Source organism: Bos indicus, chromosome 13 (genome assembly GCF_029378745.1).
Source record: "Bos indicus isolate NIAB-ARS_2022 breed Sahiwal x Tharparkar chromosome 13, NIAB-ARS_B.indTharparkar_mat_pri_1.0, whole genome shotgun sequence".
Taxonomy (NCBI): Eukaryota; Metazoa; Chordata; class Mammalia; order Artiodactyla; family Bovidae; genus Bos; species Bos indicus.
Genome location: NC_091772.1, coordinates 47890157 through 47904002, shown reverse-complemented (window position 1 = coordinate 47904002; position 13846 = coordinate 47890157). Strand labels below are relative to the sequence as shown.

The following is a 13846-nucleotide window of genomic DNA, read 5'->3' as shown; positions in this document are numbered from 1 at the left end:
CTTGAGACAAGTTGTTGGGAGCAAGTCATTTATTGTGGGAGTGACTCCAGGAAGCTCAGTGCCAGAGGAGGGAGAAAAGGTAGATTAATAAGCAAGTCACAGTTTAGAGTAATTTGGGCTCAATTTGCCCAGGAACCCTCTGTGAAAGGGTGTAGAACATATCTCAGACACATCACTCTGAGGGATGGGGAAGCTTGAGGCCGGTATGTGTTGTTATAGACTGAATCTCTGTCTATACAGATTCAAATAGCTGAGTTTACACAACATTTTAAAGCAATTATCCTCAAAAAAAAAAAAAAAAAAGCTGAGTTGAAAAGCTCTAACTCTGGGTATGGCTGTATTTGGAGATGGGGCCTTAAGGAAATAATTAAGGTTAAATGAAGTCATAAACATGGGGATTACTAATCCTGGTACGATTAGTGTCCTTATAAGAAGAGATACCAGAGCTCTTTCTCTCCCTCTCCCTTTGCCCACCCTTGCTGAGGAAAGCCTATGGAGGGACATGGTAAAAAGGCAGCCATCTGCAAATCAGAAAGCGAACCCTCATCAGGAACTGAATTGGCCAGAATCTTGATCTTGGACTTGTATCATCCAGAACTGCACAAAAATTGATGCCTGTGTTTTAAGCCATACACTCTTTTGTTACTATTTTGTTATGACAGCCTGAGGAGACTAAGACCTGGGCTGTCTTCCATTCTTAATGGCTGATGGTTGCCCTTGAAGGCACTGCAATTGGCTTGAGGTAGAAAGTTCCTCAGCACACCAGGCCTCCCTGTCTATCACAAATTCCCGGAGTTTACTCAAACTCATGTCCATTGAGTTGGTGATGCCATCCAACCATCTCCTCCTCTGTCATCCCCGTCTCCTCCTGCTTTCAATCTTCCCAGAATCAGGGTCTTTTCAAAAGAGTCAGTTCTTCACATTAGGTGGCCAAAGTATTGGAGCTTCAGCTTCAGCATCAGTCCTTCCAATGAATATTCAGGACTGATTTCCTTTAGGATTGACTGGTTTGATCTTCTTACAGTCCAAGGGACTCGCAAGAGTCTTCTCCAACACCACAGTTCAAAAGCATCAATTCTTCAGCACTCAGCTTTCTTTATGGCCCAACTCTCACATCCATACACAACTATTGAAAAAACCATAGCTTTGACTATATGGACCTTTGTTGACAAAGTGATGTCTCTCCTTTTTCATATGCTAGCTAAGTTGGTCATAGTTTTTCTTCCAAGGAGCAAGTGTCTTTTAATTTCACGACTGCAGTCACTGTTCTCAGTGATTTTGGAGCCCAAGAAAATAAAGCCTGTCACTGTTTCCATTGTTTCCCCATCTATTTACCATGAAGTGATGGGAACAGATGCCATGATCTTAGTTCCTTGAATGTTGAGTTTTTTCACTCTCTTCTTTCACTTTCATCAAGAAGCTCTAGTTCCTCTTCACTTTCTACCATAAGGGTGGTGTCATCTGCATATCTGAGATTACTGATATTTCTCCTTGCAATCTTGATTCCAGCTTGTGCTTCATCCAGCCTGGTATTTTTCGTGATGTACTGTGTGTATAAGTTAAATAAGCAGGTGACAATATACAGCCTTGACGTACTCCTTTCCCCATTTGGAATCTGTCCATTGTTTCATGTCCGGTTCTACCTGTTGCTTCTTGACCTGAAACAGGTTAAAGCCCAGGAAACCACAGTGAGGGTGAGATTAGGGGGTAATAGTGCATACTGTTGGGTAGCTGGGTTTGTGAGCTCATCTTAATTACTCCTGCCCTCTCCCAGAAGAGGTAGAATCATAGACAGAGAAAGGTTTTCCTGTGTGCTGTTATAATGTTCCTGTATTTGTATCTTTGCATTGAGTCTACAGTTATTTTACTGGGCTTTATCAAAGACACTATATTCTTCTAGAAGGGAGAAGAATCATAACATTCAAGCAGTTGAAAATGTTATTTGCTGTCACCTCTACCATTCCTGCACATGAACCAGAGATGGAGGGACTAACACTGGAGAGAAGTCATAAAGCCACCCTGGCTAGGACCCTTCTTTCCTCTAGATGACAGTTCTTCATTGCTGTCTATAGATTAGAATTCGTGTCCCCATATTAACTAAAGGGATTCTATTCAACTTGTGTTCAGAAATATGTGCTGTATGAGTCTGTATTTAGTGACACAAAAAGATCAGTAGAGAACCAAGGAATACTGGGGCCTTTGGGGAGAGCTCAGACTCCAGGTATCAGTAGCATTTCTGAGGCTGTTGTCTGCTTATTCCTGGAGGGCCCTGCAGGGTTGCCAGCCAGAGGTGTATTTTTCCCTCTGTCTTCCCTTCTCTGATGCATGGTCCTTGTTCCAGGCTGATCACATTACTAGAGGGTTCTATTTTTATAGACTAACCTTGAATGACTTGGGTTGCCTCGCTAATACAGATCAAATAATTGATTTACTTAAAACATGACTTCTGCTTTATCTGCCTCATCAGTGAGCGAGACTGCCAAAAGAACACCTGCAGCATATGGTGAGAAAGCTGAAAAGCCCCCTCCGTTTTCAGGAAAGGCAGCTACATTGTAGCCTGTGCACAACAGATGCCTGTGCTCCTAAAATCTGCATGTTCTGTAATTTAAAATAACTGTACTGAGCTGATTCCAGGAACATATCATCTGATGCAGAGAAAGGAACGAGCTCTTCTTGCAGCTCAACCATAGAAGACAAGAGTATCTCCAATTCCCATGCCTTCTGGAGCTTCCCTCAGCAGCTGCAGGACAATTGGCTTCATAGCTGTTCCCTCTTTTTTTTTGTCTTTTCCCCACCTTCACCATCCCCTGACATCCCTGTTTTTCTAGACAAAAGTTCTTATATTTAAGTTTAAGGATTCCCTGTGAAACTATAGCTAGAGAAGAGGTGGCAAGGTGATTTATTCAGCAACGTTTCCTGCATTGTTCCCTTTTCTCAAACAAGTCCTTTAAAATTTTTCTAGTGAGGAAAATATTTAGTCCCAAACTCTTCATTCAAGATGAAGTCAACAAGTCTTAGAAAAATTGTGCAAGATTTTTTTACTTAATTCAGGATAAAGTTAGATTTGTTCATCTTTTCTGAGCATAACTTATTGAATGAATTAGTGTGTGAATCACCTTTGTGATTAAAAGATTTTGTTCTTAAAAGAAGTTAAGAAGAGTTTGGCCAGGTCATGTGGCATTGACTATATGTCCCTTTGTCGTCACCCTCTGCTACTGCTATTACCAAATTGTTAATAACAGTGATTTGATTCAACCATACTCTGAATAAAGTTGTATTATAGTTTTGTAATAAATGCTGTACAACTAACTACACATAGTATCAGTAATATAATATTTAGTGTTATAGATAATACAATATGGGCTTCCCAGGTGGCGCTAGTGGTAAAGAACCCACCTGCCAATGCAGGAAACATAAGAGACACATGCAGGTTTGATCCCTGGGTCAGGACGATCCACTGGAGGAGGGCAAGCAACTCACTCCAGTATTCTTGCCTGGAGAATCCCGTGGAAAGAGGAGCCTGGTGGTCTACAGTCCATGGGGTTGCAAAGAGTTGGACATGACCGAAGCAATTTAGCATACACACACATAATACAAGACAAAGTTATGGTAGATTCAGTGCCCATAGATTATAAGCCAGTAATTGAAGAGAAATGCAGAATTAAGGGATGAAGGAGAGAAAAAACTAATAATGCGTCAATTTCTTAAACCTGCGTATTTTCTGGGCTTCTTGAAACGGTGCAGGAGGTGGTTAACCCACCAAGTTAGTGCTGAATAAAGCCAAGGCAGACCATTCTGCAGGCTTTCCAGCAAGGATTCAACGACTGTAACATCATCTTTGTTTCACTGATCAGGTAACTGATAGAGAGGTTAAGCTGATCATCTAAGGTTCTACACTGTGAGTCAGTTACAAAATCAGCATTTGAACCAAGCAGCACCTGACACTCAGGGGGATGTGCCAATTAGATCTTCTGTGAATCAGCAGCTTTGCAGTATTCTGAGTGTGATCCTTCTTTTTCTCATATTCTGAATATTAATGTAACCCTTGGTTTTTCAAAAGTTTCTTCTCCAGAGAATAAAGAGTTTGAATACAGAACAAACACATAAATCCCACAAGGCAAGGTTTTTCCTGAAGGAACAGCTCTTAGGAATGGAAAGACTTCAGTCAAATCAGTCTTGACCTCCCGCATGACTTTTTGTCCTGATGAAATCAGATTTAAAATTATGCCAGTTTTAGCCCTTCAGGGCTGAAAAAAAGAGAAAGAGATTGAGAGAGAAATAGCCCATTGGTTTCTCTTTTTTCTCCCATAGGGCAGGCAGTTTATGAACTGAAAGCCACATTCTAGGAGAGCTACCTTTTTTAGTGGAGACTTAAAGGAAAGTTTCCTCCCACAGGTCCACATCCTGGTGTGTCCTACCCTAGGCACATGTATGTATTGAGAAAGTACATGTGTACATATTTTTGTAAGCCAATTCCTTGCACTATGTCCTGCAGATGAATTAAAGTCGATTAAATAATAATACAAGTCCAGGTATTCCAACCTGACCCATGACCCTGTGTGTGACTCAGGGTCAGTACCTGCGGGTACTCAGGGTGCAACAGGCTGCTGCAGCCTGAGACACACAACACCTCAGCTTCATTGGATCACAGATGACTGAGTTGCAGCCTTCCCCCCAACCCCGAGAATCTTCTCTTCTTTCAAATTGAAAACTTGAAAAGAGACAGCTTCTAGCTTGGTTACCTCTTGGGTCAATCGTCTCCCTCATATACAGTGAGCAACAAGCCAGTTCAGAGAAGCAACATAAACTTTCCAGTTAGAGCAAGGTTCAAATCCTGCCCCTGTCACTTAGTAGTAAGGGACTTTGGGCAAATTACTTAATTGTTCCAGTGTCCTGGTTTGGGTTCATTGGAAGCAGATTCCGAGGCCAAAATTCAAGTGCAAGTAGTTTATTTGGCTGATGGTCCAGGAAATACTAACAGGGGAGGGGAGAAAATTATATCAGAAAGGGAAGGCAGACAAAATTGAAGAAGGTGTTGTTGGAGAGGAAGATATTTTCCTCTACCTTCTAGGTTCTTCTGGCTGGGCTAAGAATTAAATTGACATGAAAGAGATTAACAGGAGAAAATCAAACAAAAGTTTGATAACGTTTTTACATGGGAGAGACACAGAAAAACCAAAATGGCTGACGCCCTCACCTTAAACACCATCTTCAGCCAAAGACAAAAGAGGATGTTTAGGCAGTGGGTTGGGCCTTCAAAGGGGAGGAAGGTAATTCATGGAGATGGAAAAGCAAACGTTTGGTAAATAAACATTTGCTGGGCCAGGCAGAGACAATGGACAGAGTGGACTCTGATCTCAAAGCCCTGTTCCCCTACAACACCCTGTCCATATTCTTTGCAGAGATCTCCAGAGATAGCTCTAGTTCCAGAATAAGCCCTCTATCAAAAAATTTTCAAGGCAATTAGAGGGAAAGTTTCTTCTCAGGTCTTTTGAGCCATGTTGATTGTTTTCAGTTTGAAATAATCCCACACCAAAGAGACACTTTAGGGTGGCAAGTTGTGCTCACCTACAGTGTTTTATCAACACGTCACCACTTGAGACAACTGGAGCTTGACCTCACTGGAGACTCTGAGAGACCACGCAGGACACACACCTAAGAGTTTACCCAATCACCAGGCAAAGGGATTGGGTCTTTACCAGACATTGCCTGAGGGCTGCCTGGGGGCCAGGGGAACATTGACTCCTTGGCACTTGTGTTCTGTCCCCCTCCTTCCACATGGAAAGACAGACTCTGGCAGCCGGAGAACACCCTCAGGAAGGTAATGTAAGTGTGGGCAGTTGGAACTCTGCTGCAGATAAGTGTGAAGGGATGTGGGCAGAGCTCACACATCTACTACACCCAGCTGTGTTTCCTGTCTCTAATACCCACCAGGGCCCACACATAGCATGCTTCAAGCCGTGGAAGCCACTATGACTATAGCCAGAATCGAGTGGGGAAGCTGAGGGAAGGTGTGGTAAACTGAGTAAGCTCCTCTCCCACGATGTTTACATCCTAGTCCTCAGGACCTGTGAGTATGTTACATTACATGGAAAAAAGGGACTTCACAGATGTGATTAAATTAAGAATCTTGAAATGGAAAGATTATCCTTCATTATCCAAGTGGGTCCGGTGTCATCGCAAGGGTCTTTGTAAGAGGGAAGCAGGGGGTTAGAATCAGAAAGGAGGTGTGATGATGAGAACAGAAGATCAAGTGATATGGGGCCATGAGTCAAGGAATGCAGGCAGTCTCTAGAACCTGTAAAAGGCAAAGAAATGTGAGCTCCCCTAGGACCTCCGGAGGAGAGGAATGCAGCCCTGCTGACCCATCTTAATTAAGCAAGGAGGCATCATACAGGCTGCCTCTCATACTTTAGCACCCTAACTAGGCAGACCAAAACTTACAGCTGTAAATGACTCCTGGTTAAGAAATCAAAATCTAAGGACAACGTATCACAGCCAGCCAGCTAGTCTTTCCCAACTAAGGCAATCACTTAAGCTCAATTAATCAAATCATCTCCTTGCTTTACTTTCACCTTTTCTCTATGAAAGTCTTTCTCTGAGCCCCTGTCATGGCAGCGCCCCTAACCACTTCCGGTTTGGTGCTAATTCCAATTTATTTTTGCTCAAATAAACTCTTAAAATTTCTAACACGCCTCAGTTTATCTTTTAACAATTCTGACATGCAGCACTCTAAGATAATAAGTTTTTGTTGTTGTAAGCCACCAAACTGGTGGTAATGTGTCACAGCAACTGTAGGAGACTTAATATAGAAGGACTCACTAGGGATAAACATAGGGAACACATAATATTTCCTATGAGCAGACACTAAACCCTTGAAGTTTAACTTCTTTAATCCTTAAAACAACTGTAGGTATATTTAACACACGGACTTTAACTCATTTTACCATATTGAATGCCCTTTTATACCTCTTCTTTTCTATAGCTTAATGATAAAAACCTTTAACTTGATCATTATGGTTTCCTGAGGCATACAATCAATTCTTCTCTGGAAAAACATCTGATGGCAAAACCTTCTTCTCCCTGCCAACAAAAGAGTGAAGGCTGATACAGTTCCACTTGATGCAGGTGGAATAAAAATTGGCCAAGCTCCTTTAAATCCTCTTGATTACAGGTGAATGTATTTTCCCTTTGCAGTTTGCTCTGGCTTGGTAAAGTCATTGAATTATTCAGAGGAAGGCTCCACAGTATTTTTACTGTAGAAGTTGCAGCTTAGACAAAAATCTACTTCCATTGTCTCCAATAATGAAGTTTCCAGGCTGAAGCAATAGAAATGTCAGCGATGTGACATCCCTGGAATCCATTCTCTGTTCTGAAAGGAAAGCTAGATTTGAGTTTTAGATTGTTGGAGAATGAAGATCCTCCACTAAAGCTGCATCACCAGGAAAATCCACCAGAGACTCTAGGTCAATGAACATATTGATGTGGTAAAATTATCATGATGATAACAATGAAACTTTTTTCATTCTGGGAAACTTCTTGGAATTTGGGGAAAGAATCTCTATTTACTTGCCAATCAGTATGCTGTTATATTAATATCTCTTTCTCTCCCCCTTTGTGGTTCACCTGTTTCCAAATAATGCTAACCATAAGGGGGAAAGACAACTGTACTAACACTTCATTAAGAAAGAAAGAAAGAAAGAATGATAACTTATTATCAGGAAAGTCATTTAGCCGAGACTTTTAGAAACAGATAAGCAACACCATAAAGAGGGAAGCAAAGGTTTATTTAACTTAGGGTTTTATGGAAGATTCGGGGTTTTACTGCATCAGTTTCCTACCTGTTACTTTATCTGTCTTCCTTTTTTGGCTGTAAAGTCTCAGGATAAGCCACCAGCCTTATTTATCTTTGTTTCTCCAAATCCCAGGCAGTTCCGGACACAAAGGTGTTTACTGAATGGAATAAGTTGACTCACTGTATACATTCATACATGAGTACATAGAAGTTCAGATTGTAGCTGAGTGCCCAGTGCGGAGCTTGGCAGAGAGCCTAGTGATCACTTGTGAAGTATTAATTTGACAAGTAAAGCTGTGAAACCCAACAGCCCCTCCTCCAGGACTCTCAGAATAGCCTGCCCTACTTTGGTGAGTTCACCAGCCCACATGTTACTGAACTCCTCCATTCTGGTTCCCCAAGTAGCAAAGCCAATCTAGGTGTTATGGGTGTTATGGTGAAGGAAAGCACAGAGTTTATTTGCAGGATACCAAGCAAGGGAGTAGGAAACAAGGCTCAGATCCACGCTAATGTGGTCTTTGAGTCAGTAGGCATTTAAAAAGGAAGAAGCAAAAAGGCTAAGATTAACAATTTTCTTGTGATATTTCTTAATCAAGATTTGGGAGTCAGGGTATCTCTGGCTTTCAATTCTCAGGCCAAGTGGTCAGCCAAGGCTCAGGGGTCCATTAACTCATCTTGCCCTGGAGACAAACTGAGTTTGTATGTTAATGATTGGTGTCTATAATAGCAATTTTAGTACATTAAATATGTTATTGACAATAGCAATTTTAGTCATCTGACTGGTTTATTAGTATCCAGTTAGTATAGGATTGAAGTTAGAAGGGACAAAGAGAGAACACAGTTTGGGGTAGAGAGATTAATCATAAACTCATGGAACAATGGACTGGTTCAAATTGGGAAAGGAGTGCATCAAAGCTGTATATTGTCACCTGCTTATTTAACTTTTTCGCAGAGTACATCATGAAAAATGCCGGGCTCTATGAAGCACAAGTTGGAATCAAGATTGTGGGGAGAAATATCAATAACACCAGATATGCAGAAAACACCACCCTAATGGCAGAAAGCGAAGAGGAACTAAAGAGCCTTTTAATGAAGGTGAAAGAGGAGTGTGAAAAAGCTGGCTTAAAACTCAACATTCAAAAAATGAAGATCATGGCATCCAATCCCATCACTTCATAACAAATAGATGGGAAAACAATGGAAACAGTAACAGACTTATTTTCTTGGGCTCCAAAAGCACTGGAGATGCTGACTATAGCCATGAAATTAAAAGATGTTTGCTCCTTGGAAGAAAAGCTATGACAAACCAGATAACACATTAAAAGGCAGAGATATTACTTTGCCAACAAAGGACTGTATAGTCAAACCTATGGTTTTTCCAGTAGTCATGTACAAATGTGAGAGTTGGACCATAAAGAAGGCAGAGCACCAAAGAACTGGTGTTGGTGTTGGAGAAGACTCTTGAGAGTCCCTGGGACTGCAAGGAGATCAAACTAGTCAATCCTAAAGGAAATCAGTCCTGAATATTCATTGGAAGGACTGATGATGAAGCTGAAGCTGTAATACTTCTAATGTAATACTCATTAGAAAAGTCCTGGATGCTGGGAAAGACTGAAGGCAGAAGGAGAAGGGGATGACAGAGGATGAGATCGTTGGATGTCATGATTCGCTCAATGGACATGAGTCTGAGCAAGCTCTGGGAATTTGTGATGGACACGGAAACCTGGCATGCTGCAGTCTACGAGGTTGCAAAGAGTCAGACACGACTGAGCGACTGAACAACCACAAGGGAACTGGACTTTGGTGGGACTTGGTTTCACATGCTCAGTCATTGCAGTGCAATTTAACAACTATTCCCTGTGCTCCAAGGGAGACATGAAGAATGAGATAGCTATTCAGTTCACAACCTGCACAAAATAGTTTGACTCCAAGCACCAAATGCCTTTGCAGTGGTGTTCTGGCCCACTTTACAGGTAAACCAGTTGCAGAACAAGTAAAACACTCTCTAAAATACTCTTAGAACAAGAAATAGAGGTATAACAAAAACAGACAGGTTGTTAAGGAAGAGTGTGTGCTTATGAGGAAATACTACAGGCAAGGGATTACCTGACCTTGAAAGGGGAAGAGAAAACGTGCTTTCTCCTTAAACCTAGAATAAGAAAATGTTTTCAATAACAGAACTACAGAAAAGATTGTACGTCTCCAGTTTGGGAAGGTCACAAAGGAAAGAGAAGAGGTTGACTGGGTTTTAAGACCCAGGGATCTCTGATATCCTTGGGGCTAGTTCTGAGGTGCTTCTAGACAAGGTCATGATTTCTCAAGTAACCATGGAGATGCCTCCTGGCTGGGTCACCTTGGGTGAGTTACTTGACCTCGCTATGTCTGTACTTTTGCATCTATATACATCATGGAGTTGTTATGAATTGATACCTGTAAAGGGTTTAGAATGATGCCTACCACACAGTAGGTACACTGTAATTATTTACCTGTTATTTGTTGCGTTGTTGTTAGAATAACTGAGCAAAGTAAAATTTCAGCCAATTGTTAGGCAACATTATCTCACACTTACATCAAACAAGCCAAACAAATAAAAAGGCAGAACACTAGAAAACTTTCATCACTGGCCTTTTAAAACACTTATACAAATATTATGCTACTTATAGTTCAGCTAAATACACTGTAGGGGAGGAAAAACTTCTACACTCTTACGTTCAGTACCTAAGGACTATGAATTAAACTGGCAAAAACTAGATAACATGATGAAAAAAAGTTCATACAGCAGCCAACAAAAGAAATGGTTAAAATTAAAGGCTTATATACCTAACTTAGTAGGGGAAAGGAAGAAAGGAGAAATTGCTTCTCTTTAAGGAAGACACATGGATTTTTACAAGAAGAAATGGGAGATAAGTTTGGGATAATGTTTGTCTGTACAGATATAAGAGGTCTCTCTGTCTTCTTCAAAGCCACAAAACTCCTCTTTCCCAGACCAGGGGATTTATGATAACCTCATTTCCCAGACATTGCTGCTTTTAGTCAGATAAGAGAAGCTTGAAGAGGCTTTTTTCTGCATCTGTTTAATCTTAAATGTCTTCAGCTCAAAATCTTTATACTAACTCTGGGGTTCCAAGTGGGTCCCCAGAACATACATACAAAAAGTTAATGGATGCTCAGAATAAGATTTTTTTTTCTTCTTTGAGATTATAATGAACATGGTCACACCACAAGTAAAGTCAGAAGTAAGACAGAAAATGCTTTGAAGCCTTGTTTGGTGATCCAAGATGATTAAAGAAAGCTAACACCTAATACAAACATAAAGTATACATTTAAAATACCAAAAAAAAAAAATCCTTTTCAAACTTAAAAAAAAAATTTTATTGGAGAATAGTTGCTTTACAATATTGTGCTGGTTTCTGCCATAGAGCAGCATGAATCAGCCACAGGTATACAGAATCCCCTCCCTCTTGAACCTCGCTCCCATCTCCCGCTCCATCCCACCCCTCTAGGTTGTCACATAGCACTGGGTTGAGCTCCCTGTGTGAGATACATGTACCCCAGTGTTCTTGTTGCAGCACTTTTTTACAATAACTAGGATGTGGAAGCAACCTGGATGTCCAGTGACAAATGAATGGATACAGAAATTGTGGTACGTATATACAATGGACTATTACTCCGCTTTTTAACTACTTTTAAGGGAAAAAGCAGAGCCTTGGAACTTTCGGTTGTTTTTTCCTCCCTTGTTGCAAATTCATGTTGTGGTTCTGGTTGGGTGGCAGATAGCATGTGTCACTATTGGCGGGTGGCCCTGCCAATAGCAGTCAGACAGGCGAGAATTTACTCCAAGGTGACGCTGGAGCAGAGGGTGGCCACCCCTAAATATGCCACAATATACTGAAAATTTTGCATTGAAATTGCTTGAGAAGTAGTCATTGCAATAAGGAAACACTGAACCTTCTCTGTCTCCCTGAAAAGCAGGAAAGAAATCTCATGTGAAAGCTGTGCTCCCTGGATCTAGAAGTAGAAGGACACCCTTATTGTCAGTGATGGGGAATTCAGGGCTGAGAGCATGTGCAAAAAAAACCTTGTTACTTCTTTAATTACTAAATTACCCTAAGCCCAAACTCTAATTTGATTATTCACCAACTAAGTACCCAAAACCTAAGTTTCTCTGTCCTGTCAATTCCTCGCAAATTCATTGTTTCTCTGTTGAAAAGTATAAAAACTGCCTGCTGTAGCCACTTCTTAGGTACCATTTCTATGGAAACTTCATGTACATGAATTAAAATGTATTTCCTTTTCTTCTATTAACCTATCTCGTGTTGGTTTTGTTATTAGTCCACAAGAACTCAAGAAAAGTAGAGGGGTTTGGAAACCTCCTCCTCCCTGACAGTAGTCACATTTAGATACCGAGACACGGGTGGAAAGTGAGCGGTGAGTGGGTCACAGTAGCCTTTCTCTTTCCTCTTTCTCTCTCTCTCTGTCTATGACTCTCTCCCAACTTTTCCTTTGTTTTCATCTAGTCATCCTCAATGGGGTCAACCTCATCACCCGGTTGCCATAGTTGCTCCAGCCTCCTTACCTTCATCTCCGTACTGGTCCTCACCATGGCCATCTTCTTCTTCCTGCAGTCCACCTCCTGCTCCATTTCTCTCGTTAGCATACCATTAGCAGGGGTGTCTCATTCTCTGCCTCCTCTACAACTCCTTCTCCTTTCAGTCCTGGGCAGTGACCTTGGAGCTAGGTGCACACAGGGAATCCCAGGCAGGTCGGAAACTCTGCCGACAAGAAGCACAAAGTGGTGGCTGTGGAAGCTGGACCTGGAAACATCTCAAAGATGACTTTGCGGAGTGACCAGTCTAATTCAACTCTTTCCATAATCGTCAGACCTCATACAAGAATCATTCAGAACATCCATATATGGACTTCTCACTTAAGGGTTTTTATGTTAGGGTTCACCTTTAAGGGGCCAGCCCAAAACACCCAGGAAAGAATATCCTGTGCTCCCCCCGATTCTGCCCTCTTAACTCCTTTAGATATTTTTATTGTTGGTGTTGTTCAGTTGCTCAGTCGTGTCTGACTCCTTGTAACCCCATGGACCACAGCATGCTAGGCTTCCCTGTTCTTCGCCATCTCCTGGAGTCTGTTCAAATTCATGTCCACTGAGTTAATCATGACATCCAACCATCTCATCCTCTGTCATCCCATTCTCCTCCTGCCTTCAGTCTTTCCCAGCATAAGGGTCTTTTCTAATGAACTACTCCACCCTATTTAATGTGAATTACTAATGTTAACATTAATGTGAAGATCAAATAAAACCATGTCTGTGAAAATGTCTTGAAGGCTTTAAAACACTCTGCTCCCGGACCAGGGTAATTTACTGAAATGTGAATTTGTTTTTCACTTTCCATTTTTATTCAGTCCTCAGCACCTGTAAGGTAAAAAGCAGCTCTTCCCATTTCCAGGGAAGGTTGAAGGTTGCTGAAGTTGGGGGTGGGAATGTGAGTGCCTTTGAGAGACCAAGGGGACAGTGGTACAGGGTGATTCTATTGGATGGGCTTTACCTAGATCCCCTCTCCAGGATCTACACAATCATCTCCTCAGCTGTCAGATAACCTCAGATAACCTTTTCTCCTCATTTTTAGAACAGAGACCTTTCAGTACATGGCCCAATAGAATTTCATCTTAAGCTATTTATATTCCCTACCCACATGTCTTAAACTGAAACCTCATAACCAGCCAAGAAGGAAATGTCAGGGACAGTCACATATGTCATGGTGATGACTTGGACCTCATTAGTAGGAGATAACCTGGGTGGCATAGGCACCACTCAAGCAAATGGATGCCAGCCAGTCAAAACAGATGCCTGTAAACAAGCTGTACTGGTTTATACCGGCAGCATCCTACCCTGCAGAAACCTGTATCACCAACTCTCCATAAAATCTCAGTGATGAGCACTGCCTTTGTTAAGTTACCCCAAAAAGCAAAATTTGAGAGAAAGACATGGGTGCTGGTCATCTATCTGAGAGGTGATTCCTGGAAGCAGAAGTGAGGGAA

At 41.6% G+C, this 13846-nt stretch overlaps 1 protein-coding gene across 1 annotated transcript in view; it reads right to left on the bottom strand.

The window, feature by feature from the left end:
* Positions 1-12567, bottom strand: part of SHLD1 (shieldin complex subunit 1) — a 171402-nt gene extending 158835 nt beyond the window's left edge. The window contains exon 1 of the mRNA XM_070801148.1: positions 12372-12567. The gene's annotated coding sequence lies outside the window, so the exon portion shown is untranslated. The remainder of the gene's footprint in view (positions 1-12371) is intronic.
* Between the last annotated feature and the right edge of the window lie 1279 nt (positions 12568-13846).